Source organism: Triticum aestivum, chromosome 4D (assembly GCF_018294505.1).
Source record: "Triticum aestivum cultivar Chinese Spring chromosome 4D, IWGSC CS RefSeq v2.1, whole genome shotgun sequence".
In the NCBI taxonomy this organism is placed as follows: domain Eukaryota; kingdom Viridiplantae; phylum Streptophyta; class Magnoliopsida; order Poales; family Poaceae; genus Triticum; species Triticum aestivum.
In genome coordinates this window covers 196,862,473-196,883,156 of record NC_057805.1, presented here as the reverse complement: position 1 = coordinate 196,883,156, position 20,684 = coordinate 196,862,473, and positions in this window count along the sequence as shown.

Below are 20,684 nucleotides of genomic sequence, written 5' to 3'. Positions count from 1 at the left end.
GATCTGTTCATCGCGCGCTTCGCGACACCGGTGCACCACACCGTTGCGGCCATTCTCGGTAGGTCGCCAGCGCCGGCCTCAAGCCGCCACGTCAAGCAGCTCTCCCGACAGGTGGGGGCGCCCAGCCACGGCAGGGGCTCCTCCAGGCCGGGCGGCGCCCGAGACCGACATCGTCTTCGACTCCACGGATCAGCCCAAGACTACGGTCGGTGCAGGCGCGCTCCCCATGCTCTGCACGCCTACCATCAGCAACGTTGCAGTCACCAAGACCCTCATAGACGGCGGTGTTGGCCTCAACGTCCTCTCCATGGAAGCTTTCAATTAGCTTCATGTGCCTTAAGACCAGCTAGCCCCCACTAAATCCTTCTCAGGGGTGGTCGGCGGCGCCACCGTCCCTCCGCGGTAGATCCGTATCCCCGTCACCTTCGGCACGTGCTAGAACAACCGCACTGAGCTCATCGACTTCGACGTCGCCCGCATCGGCCTCCCGTACAATGCAATCCTTGGGTATTGTAGGATCGAAAGTAGGTTTAGAGGGGGGTGATTAGACTACTGGACCAAATAAAAATCTATTGTTTTCCCAATTTTAAGTCTTGGCAGATTTTAGCAACTTAGCAAAAGTCAAGCAATCGACCTACACATGCAATTCTAAATTTGTAGCAGTGAAAAGTAAAACATTGCATATGAAGGTAAAGGGAAGGGTTTGGAGAAGGCAAATGCAATGTAGACACGAAGATTTTTGGCGTGGTTCCGATAGGTGGTGCTATTGTACATCCATGTTGATGGAGACTTCAACCCATGAAGGGTAACGGTTGCACGAGTCCACGGAGGGCTCCACCCATGAACGGTCCACGAAGAAGCAACCTCGTCTATCCCACCATGGCCATCGCCCAGAAAATGACTTGTGTCACTCGGGTAGATCTTCACAAAGTAGGTGATCTCCTTGCCCTTACAAACTCCTTGGTTCAACTCCACAATCTTGTCGGAGCGTCCCAAGTGACACCTAACCAATCTAGGAGACACCACTCTCCAAAAGGTAATAGATGGTGTGTTGATGATGAACTCCTTGCTCTTGTGCTTCAAATGATACTGTCCCCAACACTCAACTCTCTCTCTCAAAGATTTGGCTATGGTGGAAAAATGATTTGAGTGGAAAGCAACTTGGGGAAGGCTAGAGATCAAGATTCTTGTGGTTGGATTGGAATGTCTTGGTCTCAACACATGAGTAGGTGGCTCTCTCTTAGAAAATGAGTAGTGGAAGTGTAGGGACATTCTGATGGCTCTTCCTTGAATAGAGAAAGGGGTGGAGGGGTATATATAGCCTCCACACAAAGTCCAACGGTTACACACAATTGACCCAACTCGGTCAGACCGAATATAAGAACTCGGTGAAACCAATTCAGTTCAAAATGTGAACATTAGGAATCTCGGTGGGACCGACATGATGAACTCGGTGGGACCAATGTGCTAGGGCTAGGGAAAAGCCTCATCTTGGTGTGACCGATTGCACGAACTCGGTGAGGCCGATTTCAGCAATGAGTTAACAGAGAGTTGGTCAGGCAAACTAGTAGGACTGATCGCTCATTTCAGTAAGACCGAAATGTTACGAAGGGTAACTAAGAGTTTGCATTGCGAACTCGGCAGGACCGATCGCTCATTTCGGTAAGACCCAAGCATTATGAAGGGAAGCAGAGAGTTTGCAATGCCATCTTGGTGAGACCGAGATCCATATCGGTGAGACCGAATTGTCTAGGGTTTCTGGCTGTGGCTATGTCAAAAGAACTCGACGGCCCCGAATAGATCAAATCGGTGGGGCTGAGGTTGACTTTAGGTTTTGGATATATTTGGAAATAAGAAAGTGGTTGAGGGCTTTGGAGCATATCACGAAGCACTTTGCGCAAGTAGACCATTAAGCAACACCTCATCCCATTTTAATAGTATTGGCTTTTCATATGGACTCAATGTGATCTTGGAATACTAAAATAGAAATGAAGAGTCTTGAGCTTTAGCCAATCTTTGTCCTTAGCATTTTAAAGGGTCCACATCTCTAGTCCATGCCATGCCAGTCATTGAACTTTCTGAAATATTTAACTTGAATGGATATTAGTTCAATGACGTATATGTTGTTATGAATTACCAAAACCACCCAGGGATTAGTTGCACTTTCAGTCTCCCCCTTTTTGGTAATGGATGACAACATATAGATCAAAGCTTCGACAAATGATAATATGAATGAAATACATCGTCGCTTTGAGAAGTATGTGATAAGCAAGAGCTCCCCCTAAATTTGTGCATTATTTAAAATTTGCTTTTGAATGCAAATGCACAATTGATTAGGATCATGGGTCACTCTTCCATGTCACATTCATCTTGGTGGAGCGCTCAAAATGATAAGAAATAAATAACATGCACTCATCACCAAGGAAAAACCATGATTGATCATACACAGATAATGGAGATAGGCATTCAAGCATACATTAAAGCATAGTATGATCAAACACATGATCATAAAAGTATCTCACGAGCTTAGCAAATATTGTAGCATAGGAATCAAACGAGCAAATGATCAAGTAGCAAGAGAGGCAACAAAAGGCAAAACGCTCTCTTTCTCTTGAAGCCTAATGATCTATACACTTTCTCCCCTTTTGGCAACAAGTTACCAAAAAGCTCGAAAATGCATAGTGGTATGCGGCACTCTAGGCACGATCTCCGGGAGCTCCTGACGTGGTCTTCTGGCTGGTTGCTCCGGTGTGCGTAGATGGCGTGGAGAGGACAACATCTGCAAACGCTTCTGAAGATGTCTGAGGAGCTGGAGGAGTTGCAACTGGAGGAACAACGGTGGCAGTTGCTGCAGATGCTGAGAGTGTAGTCCTCGTGTCACTGACTACTGACACTGTTGAAGACCTCTATGCCCTTGGCACACGCTGAAAAGTGTCAGCGGTAGGTCTGTCGTTCCTGTCTTCAATCTCTTCCTGTAGCTTGTCAATAGTGGTCCGAATCTCGATGACCTTCACATCTAGATCATGAAGTTTAGTCTCAAAGATTCTCTCAAGACTCTCTTGATTTCGAGTCAGGGTGGCTAGTACATTCTCAATTCTCACGGTTGCCTCAAGCAGATAACTAGTTGATCTTGCTTGGTCTTGAGATTGACAACTGAAGCATCTGGTACACTAGCTGCCCTTGCTGCTTTTGCATCCTTTGCTCTCTCTCTCTCTCTCTCTCTCTCTCTCTCTCTCTCTCTCTCTCTCTTCTCCTGAGCTTCTACTAAAGTAGGATGCATGACAACCTCGTTGTCCTCAAATTCTGGCCTCTGGGGAAGATGCTCTTTATCAAGAAGATATGTTCCTGTCCCCATCTAGGAGTTGATTAGCATATGTATGTGGGGGGCATATCCACATGATCTCTTCTGATCAGATGTTGTTCTCTTCACAGTCTCAACAATCAAACTCGTCACCTTGAAATTTTGTGGCACATCAAACATATGAAGCAAGTTGATAGAGTGACCATAGATCATTCTATGATCTCCTGACTTGGGCAACAAAGTTTGCCTCAATATAGTGTTCATCATGGTTAGACCTGACAATAGATAATAGATGGATCCAAACTTGTGAGTTTCCAATGCACCATCAGGAATTGGCTTCTTGTCCAACAAGACTGTCTCATAGAAGTCTTGATGTTCTTTGGTGTGAAAGCGATAATCAACAGCAGTTCTTCTCCTTATAGTATATCACTACAAAAAAATACACTTCTGTGATGATACGTGTTTGTCACAGTAGGTCACGTTTTCTGTCATGCATGTACATCCATGACAAATTTATGACAGAATCAAGATAGTCATACCTGTGCTGTCGTAGAAGTGTTCCATGACATTACCAAAATTATCATCACGGAAGTGTCCACTTCCATGACGATAAATCACGCGTCATGGAAGTGCTTTCGTCAAGGGTGACCGACATGTGGCATCCACCGTAACGGGACGCCGTTAAGCTATCGGGTCTGGTTTTGGATCAGATAACCCACTAACAGCCCAGACCAATGATGATTTTCCACGTGTAAAATTCTCATTGGCCGGAGGAAACACGTGTTGGCTCACCATTGGGATAGATGGCATCCATTCATTCGACAGGAGGCGCCTACGATATGTCGACACGTGGCACGGCCCAATAGAGGCCCATTCTAGTGAAAAGGCCGGACCATTTGAGTTGGTCAAAAGGTAATGGGCCAGCCCACGGAAAGCCTGTTAACGGCCTGCTCGTATATAGCCCATTTACGGCCCGCTAACTCACGGCCCATTACGGCCTATCGGAATTAAGCCCAGTAGCTTCATCTGGGCCTTCCAAAATGATTCCAGCCCGTTGTAACTTCCGGCCCATGCATGGCCCATGATGTCTTTCGGCCCATACGAGACCATTTGTAACTCTTGGCCCATTAACGGCCCGTGGTGAATCTGGCCCGCAATGAACAGTGTACCCCTTTATACCCATTAACGGCCCATTATTCCATTGGGCCGTTTCCAACCCGTGTTATCTTTCAGCCTTCTCAGGGCCCATTTATTCTCGGGCTCATTTCCAGCATTCGGTTACTTACGGCCCGTCATTGGCCTTTTCTGCCTGTGGGCCAAATTCAGCCCGCGGTTACAATCGGCCCGTTTGCGGCCCGTTACTCCGTTGGGCCGTTTTCATAACGTCATCAAATACGACCGATTAACGATGACCTATTATTGTCGGCCCATGAACGGACGATTCCAAATCTAGCCCATTTACGACCCATAATGCGGTCTGTTATTGGCCCATATTTGGCCTATCGATCATACGGCCCGTAGAAGGCCCATTGATGCTACGGCCCGTAGAAGGCCCATTGATGCTATGACCCGTAGAAGGCCCATTCTTTCTACAGCCCTAAGAAGGCCCATTGTTTCTACGGCCTGTAGGAGGCCCATGGTAACTACAGTAAATATGTAGCCCATGGTTATTGTGGCCTAGTTTTAAAAAATAGGTTATTACGGCCACTAGCAAACTGCGAAAAAAGAACTGCACTGACTACAAGCAAACAAATAAACAAGACAACAAGGAAATAAATAAGCAAGCAACTTACGCTAGGCTATCACGGCTATTACACATATTACGTCCACTGGGCATCAAAGTTCGCCACCAGTGCAAATATAGGGAACAAAGCAACATATCATATACACTAGTTGTCAAAGTTGGCGACCAGTGCAAATAAACGCTGCATCAAAACAAGTCCAGAACTGAAACCACTTCAGAAGAGCTCAAGAAACAATATCCTGGGTACCCATAATGCTGGCAAGATGCTTAGCAAGCTTATTAACTTTCTCTTGTTTGGCGCTTAAATCCTCCAGCACTTGTTGTTGCACCAGAAAGTATGCATCTAAATTCTGCAGGGACTTCCTTAGTTCTTCGGCTTCCTGTCGCATAACATCTGATCGATGTCTTTCAACTTGAAGTTGAGACTCAAGAAGCCGAACTGATTCAGGCAGCGAGTTCAAAGAGCTGGTGCCAGCAGTAGTAGCCAGTAACTCGAACACTACATCAAGACTGGACTTTGGGGTTGTCTCAGTGTCTTCAATATAGTTTTTATCAGCTTTCTTGGAGATCAATAGGGATGTCTCACTATCTTGAACCTTATCTGCATTACTTCCTTTACCATTGCATAACGGGGTACTCTTCTCCAATATTTTATCCGCGTTCTAAAAGAGAAATAAAAAACACATCACATGTTTACAATGTAGCATATGAAGCTCATTTTGGTAAACCAGTTCAGTAGTAAGGTGGACAGGATAACAGCATGAAACAAACATATATCTATGTAGTATGGTCACTGTATTGTCTATATCATTCTAGTTTATGTTGCCAAATCAAGATAGATACAGTTTGAATCATATCTATTTAAGACAAAGCAGCATAGACAGAATATAAGTGTGGGAAACTACACAGCAATAACAACACTTGCAATGTGCATGGCATGAGAACATAACTGTTTATTCAATTGAAACTGAAATCAACATAGAGCAAGTTACAACAGCAAACACGTTAAAGAAACAGGTTTAAAACATACCTGTTGCGCCATTGGAGTTTCAATTGCATCCTTCAATTTGAAATTAGTTGGTATGAGTAAATACAGTGATGCGAGAGCAAAGTAGTATGAACCATAGCTACGGAACCTGACCTGAGAACAATTCTTCTTCTGCTTTAAGCGTTGACTTGGGGTTCGGAGTGATGGTCCTCATGGTTTGGGCACTGCAGTTGCCTTACTAACTGCTCGTGTTTGGGTGCTCTGTGGTGGAGATGGTGCTGTCTCAACTGGAACTGGGTTACTATCTGCTGGGGTTGGGGTTAGAAGGGGTGTAGCTGGTTCTCTGTCCAACTGGGTAGGGGTACAATCTGCGTGAGTCTGAGTTATGTGTGGTGGAGCTGGTTCTTGGGCAAGTACAACCGTGGTTCTATCTGCATCGACGGGTAGCACAATCTTTTCTGAAGACCGTGTTTTTACTCCCACAGATACTGCCATCACCCCCTCCAATTGAAATGGCTGATAAACAAGAAAAGTAATTGAATGTATAGACATTGTAAGATAGACAGGTGCAATGGATAGTAGGGAAGAAAATAGGGCATGAAATAATTCACATTTATGTTGTCTAACCAAACAGAATAGTAGGACATAATTTCACATATATGATGGCTAATTAAACAGGATAGCATGACACAATTTCAAATGTATGATGGCTAACTAAACAGGATAGGATGACATAATTCAAAATATGATGACTATGTAAACAAGATAAGATGATATAACTATATTATGTCTTTAGAAAATGGGTTGGCATGCCATAATTCAGATACATGTTGTCTATGTAAACATCTTGGCATGATATAATTCAAATATATGATTTATATACTAAGCAAGTGAGCAGAGGGCAATCGCATATATGATGTGTCAACTAAGGAGATGGCATTCAATATTGTGCATATGATGTAAAAACTAAGCATTGCAATACAACATATGCATGATATGAGTAATATAACCCTGCCAAGTTTGAGCATACACCTCAGGGGGACAATAGGACCGGACATCTGCCTCTGAATCCTCCTCTGAAGAGCTATCTGTAACCAGCAAGATATCTGCTTCAGCAGGTAGCATTGTCTGCTCTGAAGACCTTGTTTTCACTCCAGATTTCTCCATCACCAATTCAAATGGCTGATGCACAGGAAGAGCAGTTGAATATACAAACATTGTCGACAAATGCAATGAGAAATACAAAAAAAGGACAGCATGATATAATTCACATATATGACGCTTGGCTAAACAGCATGGCATTGCATAATTCACATATATAATGCCTTACAACAAGATAGCATTGCATAATTCACATATATAATGTCTTGCAACAAGATGGCATTGCATAATTCACACAAAGCATGTCTAAACTAAGCAAATGACATAGCAATGCAAGATACCATACGCACGATATGACCAACATAACCCTGCCAAGTTAGAGCATGCACCTCGGGGGGGAATAGGACTGGTCATCTGTCTCTGAATCCTCCTCTGAGGAGCTATCCATAACCAGCAAGACATGCACTTCGTCAGATAGCATTGTCTGCTCTGGAGACCTTGTTTCCACTTCAGATTTTTCCATGACCATGCCGAATGGCTGATGCACAGGAAGAGTAATTGAATGTACTAAAATTGTTGACAAATTTAACACGTAATAAAAAAATGTTGGCATGATATAATTCACATATAAGATGACTAGCTAACCAAGGTGGCATTGCAAAATTCACATATATGATGCCTGGCTAAACAAGATGGCATTGCATGATTCACATATACGATAAAGAAACTAAACATATGGCATTGACACAAAGCATGTCTAAACTAAGCAGATGACATATTTGATGTATCCAGTAAGCAATGCAAGGCACCATATGCATGATACTACCAGCATCAGCATGCCAAGTTAGAGCGAAGACCTCAGGGGGTAAATAGGAGTGGTCTTCTCCTTCTGAATCCCCCTTAGAACAGTTATCTTCCTCTTGATTATGATCCGAAATGGGTGGAGGGGGCTGCCTTTGCGCCCACCATGGAGCGACGTCTGCATGAAATTTTATTGCCACGCAAGGCTCGTCTCTTTTGCTCTACATGTTCAGTTCCATTGTGTACAATAACTGACATGCATAGGAATAAAACATAGTGAGATTATGTAAGGAGTGCATGCACAAATCCAGAGTGATGGTAAAAAACTGTGGATAGACCCAAAACCAATGATAGCAAGTAGATAATAGCTTTAGTTAAAAAATACAGATAATGGTTCCTTTAATGTTTGTTTGCACCCAACATCAAACTCATAGTAGACACCCGAGATTAACCAGATAGTAGACAGATAGTACTGATTGCTGCCCCAATATGTACCCCACAACCATTTAAAAACTCAAGTTTCAGCATAAGTTTGGACCAGACTCGGAGTTTAATAGGTGAACACGACGATAAAGTAGCATGTCATCATATAAGCGATGCATAGCGTAAGAAGACACGGAAGAGTGCGACCTCTCTTGCGGACCCGTGTAGTCCTCAAGGTCATCTGCTCAGTTGATGATGGTAATGCAGTTGTCGTGGCTGCCGGCGGCGGGGAAGAAGATCTGAGGCGGCGAAAGACAGTCTGAAGAGCAGATCCCTGCTGTGGTGAACCCTTCCGTCATTGAAGCAGCTGAGCTGGGGTGGAACACAACACAACAGGAGCAGGACGAACCACACAAGGTTTTCTTTGACACATATCTGTAACAGAAGTAATTGTGTAAGGGCTTGTTGAATTTGAGGATTCTAACAATGCAGGGATAGGAAATAGACAGGAATAGGATAGGAATGCGCGTGCAAAATAGAGAATTTAAAAACACAGGATTTATGCCAATCTGGGTGTTTGATTCACAAGAATTGGAAGATCACAGGATACAAAGAAGCAAGGTGAGATTAAGTCAAACCACAAGAAAATGTACGGTTATAATGCTATTATGCTACTATCTCTTAGTCTTGTGCTTCATGAATAGGAATTTGAAAAGGAGGACAAGTGGAAATTAAAATTCCTACGGTTTTTCTTTCAAGGAGACACTAAAGGAACAAGTCCTATAGTTTTCCTTTACTCCATTCCTTTGAACCAAATTCATGAATAGTAGTACCATAGGAAACTTTCCAATTCCTATGTTTTTCCTTCACTTTTCCTTTCAAGCACTGGCGATTCTAGTAGGCATGCTTGAGCAAGGAAAAGCCTACACTCAAAAAATGTTTTTGTGCTACTTCTATTACTTTGGACCCAGGCCAATGCCCTACGAGCTCAACTCCCAGGCCCTTTGACAAATGCACAGCTCAAACGCGCATAGATTAATAATGATGGCGTTCAAGAGAGTCCATCACGGATAGCTAAGTTGCCTGGTACCTCACCACTTGTCATATAGTAGGAGAAACTAATCGTATTTCACGTTACTGCGTGTGCTCAGTGGACAATATATATAACATGTAGAGTAAAAAAGAGATACAACAAGTGTACAACCTCTTTGGCGAAGCCATGCCGATCTCAGCGTGATTGGGTTGGCGTTGAGGATGATCCGGCTGACTTGGCTGTCGGGGGAGGGGAAGAAGATCTTAGGCGTCTGGAGATGGAGCCCGGGGTACTGCTCCGCTGTGATGGTGAGTTGTACGACGCTGAGGCTGAAGCAGGACAAGAGAGACAACGTTAACCTGAGTGGAATTCTAATAGCATCTCCAATAGATGACGTAAAATACATAACCACAAAGTGCTAGATGTAAAATACATTAGCCGCTCATCTCTGAACTTAACTGTCGAAACTGAATTTAACTGTCGAAACTGAACTTAACTGTCGAAACTGAATTTTTCTGTCGAAAATAAACGCACTAGTAGCAGAAAAGCAGTAGCAGCAGCAGCAGCGCGTGCGAGAGCCGGGGCAGCTGGTCGTGTAGCAGCATCAGGTGAGGCTACCCTGAGCCGCCAGCCACCGCCGGCCAAACAGTCGCCCCCTGCCGCCCGCGGCCGTCGGTGCGCCGCCCCGCCCACCCCGAAACCACTCCCCACCGCCGGTCTTCCGCCGGTCTTCCGCCGCCCCGGCCATCGCTCTAGGCCCCCCGTGCCGAGCTTTTTCTCTGGCCATCCCCACGCCACCGCCCCCACCCTGAACCCTAAGATAGATACTGGGGTACCTCTCCGGTGAGCCCCCCTCCCCGCTGCGGCTGGTTTTCCTTAACTCCAGCGAGCCCCCCTACCGCCTGAAAATTGACTGACCCGAAAGTCGATTCAGTCGACTGAAGTGTAGCTAAATTGGAGCAGCATCGCAAGTATGAGCAAGAGCGAGAGCAGCAGCACGAGCAAGAGCAGACCAAGCAGGGGACCGAGAGCAAGAGCAGAGCAGCAGCGAGAGCGAGAGCTAAAGCAGCAGCAGCTCCTACTGATGTGGACATCGCTGCCAAGGGAGCGACACCATGGAGGAAGTGGCCAGCGACACCGTCGTGGATGGAGCCACGCCGTGTCGACTCGGGACCAAGCGCCGGCAGCACCGTGAGATCGGATCAAGAAGAAAATGCGGCGATTAGTGTACAACCTCTTTGGTGGCGCTGATTAGGCCTCAGCTTCATCCAAGGAAACGGTGATGGTGATGCTCTTCCGGTGGTGCAGGTGAAGACGGCGGTGTGGGAATGGAGGTGGCGCGAAAGACGAGGGGAACGTCGGGGCAGCTCCTTGGAGGTGGAGGACGGGGTGGCTGAACCGGCGGGACGATGAGATCGACGATGGATCCTCATCCGGTACGGTGGATGAGGGACGTCGAGGTGTTGCTGTGGACGACGTCATCGGGGAAGAGGCTCCGGCTGGGTGGCGGACGGAGGAGGGTGTGGGGCTTCACGAGTTTTCGCGGCCTAGGTGTACGAATGGGTGGGCGGATGGGATGGGAGTGGGGAACCATGGCTTAGGGACGCGCTTGTCCGAAATGTGGGGTAAGTTATGAAAGTACCCCCAACGATTTGACCTAGGCGGTTCTCTTGGTTCAGGGGACAAGTCAACATAGTAAGTCCAGCACTAGATTTGCTAGCCTCACACAGTATAAGGTGGCTATACCGAACAAAACTAGGACCAACCCAGATATCCTGTTCTGATGTTTGTTGCCCCGAGCCACTCTTATGTAATGCCACTGGTAAAATGTAGCAGTCGCACTGCTAAAAGTAAGGACACGTTAAACCAATGTTGCTGGTAAAATGAAGCAATGGCACCATTTAAGTAATGTCGTATTGAACGGTTGTCATAGTTAATCCTAATGCCACACTAATATCTAACAATGTTGCTGCTTTAGAAAATTGCTACTGTCCTTGTAGGATTGCCATTCAGATAAGGAACATGCTTCTTTTCATTTGATGTATGTTTCATCACTTGTTTGTCACCCTCCTTTCCTATTTTTTGTGCAAACAAAGACATACAATTCACGCTTGATCTTAGTTGAACTGCACAAATGATATCCAAATTATAGTTGAACATTCCAGGAGCTTCACAACCAACCTTGATGTTGCTCAATTTTATTGCAACTAATGAAGAAGAAGCTCTGTGGGTTTCGTTTTCTGATGGAAATGGAACCGGGGCTGGAGCCCTTTTCTTAAAAAAATGAAGAAGAAGCTGCTAGCTCATGGGACATTGCTTCATTTTAGGTGAACTTCACCAAAAGGTCCCATGAATTGAATCATCCATGTTGGTGACTGGTGTCATCCCTTCTACAATGGCGTTGACTGCAGACATGGTTCCCATCACGAGGTATGTTCCTTTTTGGTCTGACCGTTTGCCAAAGATCCTGCATGTTGAGTATGCTCTTGTGCTACTGTTTTGGCACTGCCATGATAAAGCAGTAATGTTATTATTTTGCACCTTAATCTAGTGGCACAATTAATTTGAGGCAATGTTTTGGCACCGCTAGTGGCACTGATTTTTTTATATATCGAAAGAGGGGGTTTCCTCCGATTTCATTAAAGAAATCCAACCATACAAAACCATTATCTGACAACATCTCAGTGCAAATGGGCAGTTATGCAACTACTACTAGAACCGACGAGTACTAGCAGGAGACAAGTTCGCCACATAAGCTTGGTAGGTAGGGGGACGCAGCACCAGCTCGACCAAGTTTGGATTACAACCCAAATGCTACCACAGAAACATCAGAGGGGAAGATAGGGACTGAAAGAGCCAGCACATTACACCTCGTTTGCCACCTTCTCGACCCTAGTGCCACTGATAAAATGAAGTAATAATACAGTTAAAATAGAGCGAGTGTCCTCTCTATCATTTCATTTCCATTGTAGATAAAGAAAGTGCTTCTCTTTGTTATTATATGTTTCATCAACTAGTCCCATTGTTAATGTTTAAGCGTTTCTACAAACTGAGGTGCTTAATTTTAGTTGATCTGCACAAAAATAGAGATTGGAATGTCTCAAGGCCCCTCCTTGTACTACCGTTGTACACTGATGTTCATCACTGGCAGAAGGTGTATCGGGGAGACTTGGGTCCATCTTCCCTCGCAGCATGGCATACTATGATACTATCGCAATATTTTCTTCTATTTATTAGTGTATGTTTCATCAACTAGTGCCACTATAATGTAATCACGCCTTTTCATTATCTATGCAAACAGGGTTATTCACCTGCATTTTGGTGGAATTGCACAAATGTACAGATGGAACCGACATATATGCAGAGTGCGAGGTGCCAAGTAAAAATTACCGACACTCTGCTCCATCTAAGCATTGGCATCCACCACCATCAGTGGGAGGTGTGGCGCTCACTGTGGACGGATATTTCTCTATAGCAAATCCTCTAACCAAATACTAGTAGCTTAGACTTCAGAAAAGATACTAGTAGCTTATATTGGCAATTTTCTATGGTGTACTCTTTTCTGAGAGAAGCACCAATCTATTTTTATTTATTTGTACACAGTGTCACAAATTTGACCCAAAGGTCCAGAGCTATTTTAGGGTGATTGGCATAGTACTCGAAGACTGCTTATAAGCATGATTTTTATTAGCTGTCAAAATGATTGTAAGCATGAGCTGATTGAAGATTAGGTTAGTACGAAGCTTACCTTAAAACCTACCGACGCCGTTGAAACGAGGCAAGCATCGAGGGAACCGTGGAGAAAGGCGGGGAAGCGACGTCGCGCCATCCGGCCTCCTCTTGCGGTGGGAGAACGAATACTCCTGTGGCTCCGGCTGGCTCTGCACCCTCACGAACGGCACACCGCACTCGATCGATTCGTTATCCTCTGGTGCTCGACCTTCGACCTGTACGCCCACCACCTCCGCCTGACTTTCGCCTCGGGTGAATCTGTCTGCTCCATCGCCCAGAAGAGATACTCGATGAACTCGAAGGACTGCGGCGTGACTGCCGCCGAGGAGTACATCGTCGCCCTCATCGCCGCCGTCTCGCTCTTTCGCATACATTGCCACATGGCCCTCACCGTCCTCGAAATCTCCCACTCATTGTCAAACCAAGTAAGGATCTCCTTCAACCTGGGTAACTTTGCCTGGTCGCCGCCGGTGATCTGCCTGATTCGCTGCTGCATCCTCTCCATAGATGTCCTTCTGAGTGGTCCGGTGCTAGCTTTGGAAGATGGGAGGAGAGACAGTGGTCTTGCAATAGAGAAGAGGGAGAGGCGATACGGTGGTTTTGGAATGGAGATGATGGAGAGGAGAGGGGGTGGTTTTGAAATGGATAAGAGAGAGAGGCGAGAAGGTGGTTTTGGAATGGAGATGATGGAGAGGAGAGGTTTCCCTGACTTTCGGTCGCTCACAGGTGGGCCCCGTGCTTGGTGGGACCCATGTGTCGGTGTCTCCATGGCAGGATGGGCTACGTCAGGGGATCCTCGTCCGAGGAGAGAGGAGGTGGTTTTGCAATGGAGAAGAGGGAGAGGCGAGATGGTGGTTTTGGAATGGAGATAATGGAGAGGAGAGGAGGTGGTTTTGCAATGGAGAAGAGGGAGAGGAGTGTGCGGCAGCGATTTAGGATTGGACGCGAGGGCCGGCGCGCTGTGACTGGATCAAAGTCAAAATCAATTTACCCTTCAATTAAGAAAGCGACCCCACACTAACTAGTCTCCCTTTTATTCTGGGTCATAATTGACCATGATTTTCACAAATAAAATATATGCTATACGTTGCAAAAATAATATAATTTGAAAGTACATTCAGATACGAACCAAACGATACAATTTTTGGTGACATGCATTCACATTTTGCTTGTCAAATACAGTACATGGTCAAACTTTGACCCAAAATACGCAAAACAAAAAAATACTTCCAAGACCAGCACCGCTCCTCTCCTCTTAAACCACCGCCGCTCCTCTCCTGTTCCAATCTAAATCCAACGCCGCTCCTCTCCTCTTCCATTTCAAAACCACCGCCCCTCCTCTCCTGTTCCAATCCAAAACCAGCGTCGCTCCTCTCCCGTTCTAATCCAAAACCAGCACTGCTCCTCTCCTCTTCCATTCAAAAACAACGGCCGGTGAGTGAAGGTGTTGTGGAGAAGTAGATCGATGGAGGAGTACAACCGATACGTGAGGATCGCAGACGGCGACCCTGTGAAGCTAGCTAGGATGTTGGAGATACAGTCTTGGTTTGACAACAAGGACCAACTAGCGGCGACGGCGACATCCATGGCCAAATATCTGCAACAGAGCGAAAAGGCGGCGATACTCCCGAAGGGAGTCGCGCGGGAGTACATATAGCTGCTCCTCTAGGCCATGGAGCAAACAGATTCACCGAATCCGATTGTGAGGGAGCGGTGGTGGGAGTATCGATCCCAAATGGAGCTTCCACCAGAGATTGAAGGATCGAGCATCTATAGGGTGCCGTTTGTGAGGGTGTCGTGCCAGAGCGAGCCGGTGGAGTCTTCGTCGACCGAACCCAGCTGCAAGAGGAGAAAAGTAGTTGGCCCGACAACGCTTCCCCGCCATCCTCTCCCTCGCCGTTCACATCGTCTCACGGGGTGGATGTCTGCCGTCGAGGAATAGGAGGGGACTGCCCCCCAGCCCAATAATCGGGCAGGTTGTGAATTGTCAGGAGGAGCCTAGGGTTGTCAGTATTTGCAGGTTGTGAATTGTGTTTTGTGTTGTGTATTTTGAGAGTACTTTTAGATATGAATGTCTTTTGAATTTCAGATTTGCAGTATTGAGCATATGAAGTATTTTATGAATTCTAGAGATCTATTTTTAGCACTTAAAAAAATGTAGTTTCATAGGAGTATAAAAGTGCAGACAATGTGATTCTCAAAGAAGAAATTGCAAGTTTCAATTTCAGATAAGAAACTGCAAGTTCAGTTTCAGATAAGAGAATGCAACATTCAGAGGCAGAGCATTTATATTAACACGGCCTTTTCAAACAGGGTTAACATCATGTTGGAAGTTTTATTTGTAGGGGAACGTAGCAGAAATTCAAAATTTTCTACGCATCACCAAGATCAATCTGTGGAGTAATCTAGCAACGAGGGGAAGGGGAGTGCATCTACATACCCTTGTAGATCGCGATGCGGAAGCGTTGCAAGAACGCGGATGAAGGAGTCGTACTCGTAGCGATTCAGATCGCGGTTGATTCCGATCTAAGCGCCGAACCACGACGCCTCCGCGTTCAACACACGTGCAGCCCGGTGACGTCTCTCACGCCTTGATCCAGCAAGGACAGAGGGAGAGGATGGGGAAGACTCCGTCCAGCAGCAGCACAACGGCATGGTGGTGATGGAGGAGCGTGGCACTCCTGCAGGGCTTCGCCAAGCACCGCGGGGGAGGAGGAGGGAGAGGGGTAGGGCTGCGCCAAGAGAGAGACGTTCTCGTGTGTTTGCAGCCCCAAATACCTCAAGTATATATAGGGGAAGGGGAGGGGCTGCGCCCCCATCTAGGGTTCCCCCCCCAAGGGGTGCGGCCAGCCCTAGATGGGGCTTGGGGGCGGCCAAAGGGGGGAAGAGAGAGGGGCGCCCCACTAGATGGGCCTTAGGCCCATCTGAGCCTAGGGTTTCCCCCTTCCCCCCCTTCCTGCGCCCTGGGCCTCTTGTGGGGGGGGGCGCACCAGCCCACCTGGGGCTGGTCCCCTCCCACACTTGGCCCACGCAGCCCTCTGGGGCCGGTGGCCCCACCTGGTGGACCCCCGGGACCCTCCCGGTGGTCCCGGTACATTACCGATAGCACCTGAAACTTTTCCGGTGACCAAAACAGGACTTCCCATATATAAATCTTTACCTCCGGACCATTCCGGAACTCCTCGTGACGTCCGGGATCTCATCCGGGACTCTGAACAACATTCGGTAACCACGTACATACTTTCCCTATAACCCTAGCGTCATCGAACCTTAAGTGTGTAGACCCTACGGGTTCGGGAACCATGCAGACATGACCGAGACGTTCTCCGGACAATAACCAACAGCGGGATATGGATACCCATGTTGGCTCCCACATGTTCGACGATGATCTCATTGGATGAACCACGATGTTGGGGATTCAATCAATCCCGTATACAATTCCCTTTGTCTATCGGTATGCTACTTGCCCGAGATTCGATCGTCGGTATCCCGATACCTTGTTCAATCTCGTTACCGGCAAGTCTCTTTACTCGTTCCGTAACTCACATAATCCCGTGATAAACTCCTTGGTCACATTGTGCACATTATGATGATGTCCTACCGAGTGGGCCCAGAGATACCTCTCCGTTTACACGGAGTGACAAATCCCAGTCTCGATTCGTGCCAACCCAACAGACACTTTCGGAAATACCTGTAGTGCACCTTTATAGCCACCCAGTTACGTTGTGACGTTTGGTACACCCAAAGCATTCCTACGGTATCCGGGAGTTGCACAATCTCATGGTCTAAGGAAATGATACTTGACATTAGAAAAGCTCTGAGCAAACGAACTACACGATCTTGTGCTAGGCTTAGGATTGGGTCTTGTCCATCACATCATTCTCCTAATGATGTGATCCCATTATCAACGACATCCAATGTCCATGGTCAGGAAACCGTAACCATCTATTGATCAACGAGCTAGTCAACTAGAGGCTTACTAGGGACATGGTGTTGTCTATGTATCCACACATGTATCTAACTTTCCTATCAATACAATTCTAGCATGGATAATAAACGATTATCATGAACAAGGAAATATAATAATAACCTATTTATTATTGCCTCTAGGTCATATTTCCAACAGTCTCCCACTTGCACTAGAGTCAATAATCTAGTCCACATCACCATGTGATTAACACTCACAGGTCACGTCACCATGTGACCAACATCCAAAGAGTTTACTAGAGTCAACAATCTAGTTCACATCACTATGTGATTAACACTCAATGAGTTCTGGTTTGATCATGTTATGCTTGTGAGAGAGGTATTAGTCAACGGGTCTGAACCTTTCAGATCCGTATGTGCTTTACGAATATCTATGTCATCTTGTGGATGCTACCACGCGCTACTTGGAGCCATTTCAAATAACTGCTCTACTATACGAATCCAGTTTACTACTCAGAGTCATCCGGATTAGTGTCAAAGTTCGCATCGACGTAACCCTTTACGACGAACTCCTTTTCACCTCCATAATCGAGAAAATTCCTTAGTTCACTAGATACTAAGGATAAGTTCGACCGCTGTCATGTGATCCATTCCCGGATCACTATTGTACACCTTGACCAACTCATGGCAAGGCACACTTCATGTGCGATACACAGCATAGCATACTGTAGAGCCTACGTCTAAAGCATAGGGGACGACCTTCGTCCTTTCTCTCTCTTCTGCTGTGGTCAGGTCTTGAGTCTTACTCAATACTCACACCTTGTAACACAGCCAAGAACTCCTTCTTTGCTGATCTATTTTGAACTCTTTCAAAATCATGTCAAGGTGTGTGTTCTTTGAAAGTATCATCAGGCGTCTTGATCTATCTCTATAGATCTTGATGCCCAATATGTAAGCAGCTTTATCCAGGTCTTCCTTTGAAAAACTCCTTTCAAACAACCCTTTATGCTTTCCAGAAATTTTACATCATTTCGGATCAACAATATGTCATTCACATATACTTATCAGAAATGTTGCAGCGCTCCCACTCACTTTATTGTAAATACAAGTTTCTAACAAACTTTGCATAAACCCAAAAACTTTGATCACTCCATCAAAGCGTATATTCTGACTCCAAGATGCTTGCTCTAATCCATGGAAGGATCGCTGGAGCTAGCATACCTTTTAGCATCCTTAGGATCGACAAAACCTTTCTGATTGTATCACATACAACCTTTCCTTACAAAAACTGGTAAGGAAACTTGTTTTGACATCTCATCTGCCAGATTTCATAAATGCAGCTAATGCTAACATGATTCCGACGGACTTAAGCATTGCTACCGATGAGAAAATCTCATCGTAGTCAACTCCTTGAACTTGTGAAAACACTCTTTGCCACAAGTCGAGCTTCATAGACGGTAACCTTACCGTCCACGTCCGTCTTCCTCTTAAAGATCCGTTTATCTCAATGGCTTGCCGATCATCGGGCAAGTTCACCAAAGTCCATGCTTTGTTCTGATACATGGATCCTATCTCGGATTTCATGGCTTCTAACCATTTGTCGGAATATGGGCCCACCATCGCTTCTCCATAGCTCGTAGGTTCATTGTTGTCTAGCAACATGACTTCCAAGACAGGATCACGCATTACTCTAAAGTAGTATGCATCCTCATCGTCCTACGAGGTTTGGTAGTGACTTGATCCGAAGTTTCATGATCACTATCATAAGCTTCCACTTCAATTGGTGTAGGTGCCACAGGAACAACTTCCTGTGCCTTGCTACACACTAGTTGAAGTGACGGTTCAATAACCTTATCAAGTCTCCACCATCCTCCCACTCAATTCTTTCGAGAGAAACTTTTCCTCGAGAAAGGACCCGTTTCTAGAAACAATCACTTTTGCTTCCAGATCTGAAATAGGAGGTATACCCAACTGTTTTGGGTATTCTATGAAGATGCATTTATCCGCTTTGGGTTCGAGCTTATCAGCCTGAAACTTTTTCACATAAGCATCGCAGCCCCAAACTTTTAAGAAACGACAACTTAGGTTTCTCTAAACGGTGTCGTCTCAACGGAATTGCGTGGTGCCCTATTTAAAGTGAATGCGGTTGTCTCTAATGCCTAACCCATAAACGATAGTTGTAATTCGATAAGAGACATCATGGTATGCACCATATCCAATAGGGTGCAGTTATGATGTTTGGACACACCATCACACTGTGGTGTTCCAGGCGGTATTAGTCGTGAAACAATTTCCACAATGTCTTAATTGTGTGCCAAACTCGTAACTCAGATACTCATCTCTATGATCATATCACAGACATTTTATCCTCTTGTCACGACGATCTTCAACTTCACTCTGAAATTACTTGAACCTTTCAATAATTCAGACTTGTGTTTCATCAAGTAAATACACTCAGCATCTACTCAAATCATCTATGAAGTAAGATCATAACGATATCCACTGCATGCCTCAGCACTCATTGGACTGCACACATCAAATGTATTACTTCCAACAAGTTGCTCTCTTGTTCCATCTTACTGAAAACGAGGCCTTTCAGTCATCTTGCCCATGTGGTATGATTTGCATGTCTCAAGTGATTCAAAATCAAGTGAGTCCAAACGATCCATCTGCATGGAGTTTCTTCATGCATATATACCAATAGACATGGTTCGCATGTCTCAATCTTTTCAAAAACGAGTGAGTCCAAAGATCCATCTACATGGAGCTTCTTCATGCGTTCTATACCAATATGACTCAAATTGCAGTGCCACAAGTATGTGGTAATATCATTACTATTTTATATCTTTTGGCATGAACATGTGTATCACTGCGATCGAGATTCATTTTAGGTGCAAGACCATTGAAGGTATTATTCAAATAAGCAGAGTAACCATTATTCTCCTTAAATGAATAACCGTATTGCGATAAAAATAATTCAATCATGTTTATGCTCAATGCAAACACCAAATAACAATTATTTAGGTTTGACACCAATCTCAATGGTACAGGGAGCATGCGATGCTTGATCACATCAACCTTGGAAACACTTCCAACATACATCGTCATCTCACCTTTAGCTAGTCTCCATTTATTCCGCAGCTTTTATTTCGAGTTACTAACACTTAGCAACCGAACCGGTATCTAATACCCTGGTGCTGCTAGGAGTACTAGTAAAGTACACATTCATATAATGTATATCCAATATACTTCTGTCGACCTTGCCTGCCTTCTCATCTACCAAGTATCTAGGGTAGTACTGCTTCAGTGACCGTTCCCCTCATTACAGAAGCACTTAGTCTCGGGTTTGGGTTCAACCTTGGATTCTTCACTAGAGCAGCAAATGATTTGCTGTTTCATGAAGTATCCCTTTTGCCCTTGCCCTTCTAGAAACTAGTGGTTTTTACTAACCATCAACAATTGATGCTCCTTCTTGATTTCTACTTTCGCGGTGTCAAACATCGCGAGTTGCTCAAGGATCATCATGTCTATCCCTGATATGTTATAGTTCATCACGAAGCTCTAATAGCTTGGTGGCAGTGACTAAGGAGAACCATCACTATCTCATCTGGAAGATTAACTCCCACTCGATTCA